Source organism: Pteropus medius, unplaced genomic scaffold (genome assembly GCF_902729225.1).
Source record: "Pteropus medius unplaced genomic scaffold, Ma_sr-lr_union100, whole genome shotgun sequence".
Taxonomy (NCBI): Eukaryota; Metazoa; Chordata; class Mammalia; order Chiroptera; family Pteropodidae; genus Pteropus; species Pteropus medius.
The window spans coordinates 15657988-15661046 of NW_024354875.1; the positions used below are offsets into that span (position 1 = coordinate 15657988).

General features: G+C 37.9%; 1 pseudogene; it reads right to left on the reverse strand.

Moving 5' to 3' along the window:
- Nucleotides 1–2126: 2126 nt before the first annotated feature.
- On the reverse strand, nucleotides 2127–2245 carry LOC120597430 (uncharacterized; annotated as a pseudogene).
- Nucleotides 2246–3059: the final 814 nt, after the last annotated feature.

Consider the following 3059-nt stretch of genomic DNA (forward strand, 5'->3'; position numbering starts at 1 on the left):
TCTTTTTGTACTAAATCTTTGAAATTTGGTGTGTATTTTATACTTACAGCATATTCAAATTCGGACTAGTTATATTTCAGTACTCAATAGCCAGATGTGTCTAGATGCTACCATATTGGACAGTGTAGGTCTAGATTTTTAAATTTGAAGCTAGAGTACTAGTTCACTTTTATTTTATCTTGATGAAAGACATAGAATAACTAGCATGTCATTATAATCAGAGTAATTAATAAATGTTTAGAATGACAGCCAAGTCTGAGGACACATAGTGAACCACCACTTAATAATGAAAATGTAATGGATACAATGCTAATTCAATGCCAAGAGTTAAAGAAAAATACAAGCTAATAGTGCCTTCTGTTATGCAACAAATAAAACTCTAACACACAGATTTCAAGGGAAAAGTAAAACTAATAAGCTTTGGTGGAAAGAGACCAATGGCAGAACCAGTTTGACCACACAAACGTTTACTGTAGCCTCTTGGGGAGATGGGTTTAAGGGCCACATTCTGGGCCTGAGCGCAGAGAGCCAAAGGGAAAAGACTAAGATCTTACAAATGTCAGGTTTATTTTGTTTGTTTGTTTGTTTGTTTGTTTGTTTTTTAGCGTTGCCCATCTGTTAGTTTGGTAATGAAGCTTAGTGGATTCCTGGTGGGGTGTACGGTAGAGCCATGACAGTGTCAGAGTCCAGTTAAGAGTAGGTGTATCTTATATTCATGGGGTATTCAATTTTTCAAAGGACATTTTTATTTATTCTCCCACAACTTTTTAAAGCATGTTTTACTAATTATGGCATAGCAAGCAAACAAAGGCCAAAAAATTTCATTTTAACAAACGATTATTGAGTAATTAATAAGCAAGGGATTATGTTGACCTTCAAGAGTTAATGGTAATTGTTACTTAAAAACTTAGATATAAGATCTTACATATTTAAGTCTTGAAAATAACCATTGGAATTATTTGAGTTTAAAATAATATATTCAGATCTAGTCCAGGCAAATGCTTAAATTTTTCTGCTTAGCCAAGTCTATCAGTTTCTTTATCATGGTGAACTGGATCGGACCATGCAGGAACCTCAAGTCCTTGACATTTCTCTTATTTACTTGAACCAATATGATGGCCATTTTCATCCATATGGCTGTTTATAACTGTCATTTTTATTGCCCCAGAAACTACTGAAGTATGTCATATAATTTATTTACCAGTAAATTCATTCTAAAGTCATACTATATAATGGCCAATAATTCAACTCTTATCTTTTTAAAATAATTTTTTATCTTTCAATTACAATTGACACACAATATTATATTAGTTTCAGGTATAGAGCATAGTGATTAGACATTTCTATAACTAGCAAAGTGATCACCTTGATAAGTCTAGTACCTATCTGACACCATACATAGTTATTACAATATTATTGACTATATTCCCTGCACTGTACTTTACATTCCCATGGCTTCAAAACTTATCTTATTTACTCTCTGAATTATGCTAAGCTATTACTAAACCAAAGGTACAAGCATAGACTAGCTATATTTTGCACCAAGTTATTGCAACAAGTTTGACCCAATAATACAATATTAGTAGTATAAAATATCAGAAATTTGCTCTCTTGTATTTTATAGTTTAATATTACTGGAATGTATCTTTTTTTTCAGATTAATTCTTTGTCCTTATGTAATACATGAAAGTCCCTCCTTTTCTACAAAGATGCAGGATTTACACCTCTGACTCTGCTTGCTACAAATTAGAGGGCTCTTCTGGAGCCCAACTACAATTTCTAGAGGAGTATTTCTCTTTTTATTTTTCTACTTTTTAAAGTTATTGGACATCACCAAGAATAACTACACCCATTCAGGTCCTAAGGACACCTTATTATCAAAGGGTTTTGGCTTCGAAGGGAAGAAAATCAGTGGAGAGATGCCTCAATAGTTAACAGAGTTTTTGGAAAGTTGTTTTGTCTTTGGTTTTTATTTTTAAAATGAGAGAGACTTCACATGGTTGTGATGAGAAAAAAAGTCCACTACGAATGAGATGATTTTATTATCTTTATTTTCAGTAACCCAAATGAGGAGGGTGGTAGACATTTCTTATTTTTATTTTATTTTATTTATTTTTTATTTTTTATGCCTACAGCACCTGGTCTTCTGAGGTTATTTCCCTTCTAAGTACTAACCAGGCCTGACCCTGCTTAGCTTCCGAGATCAGACGGGATCGAGCTTGTTCAGGCTGGCATGGCCATAGACAATAAGAGATATTTCTTGATCAAAAATTAAAATGATGGAAGAGAGGAAGAAGAGAAAAAATGATGGCACCTATATCAGACTCCAATAGTCTAAGTCAGGTAAAGATCGTGGTAATAGTTAAGAGTGGGTTTGGAGGAAGTAATTTTAAACAAATGTAGAGTGGGGGGGAATGGTGTAAATGATAGAGGCTCTGTTCATCCCTCTGGAGACCAAATTAAAGTTGTGATGGAAACAAGGAGCAACAGCAAGGAAAAATCGCCTGTGATCTTGATGAACAAGCCATACAACTAGACAGAAATCATCCTGCAACGGCAGAAGGTAGGACGAGGTGAGGACGCGGGGCTGCCCAGTCCTAAGCAGCTGAGTGAGACGGAGGCTGTGGCAGTGGTAGTGGCAGCGGCAGAAGCCTCTTAAAGGGGCTGCATCTGGGAGCGGATTTTCGCTGTGATGGACCTGCTCGCTCTGAGCACCAGGGCTGATTAGGCTGCGCTCAGGGGGCACCAGGGACTTACAGGGAGACGTTGTCAGAGTAACGGCCGAGGTGAGACTCACTCAGTACAGAAGTACCAGCGGTATCCATTGTTCCCTGAGTCCTCCCCGCTCCCAGTGCACAGACACAGTACTGCCATAGCCATGACGTCATGAAACTGGATAACAGAGGTCGCTCCGCCCAAAGGATTCCCTGAAACCCCACCTCCCCCAACTCGTGGCACCACCCAAGCCACATCCTGGTATAGCCTCAGCAAGTCAGGTACTCTTTGCTGAGCAACACCTAGACTCACACTGGAGGCAGCTGGCCTCAGTTTCTGGTGTG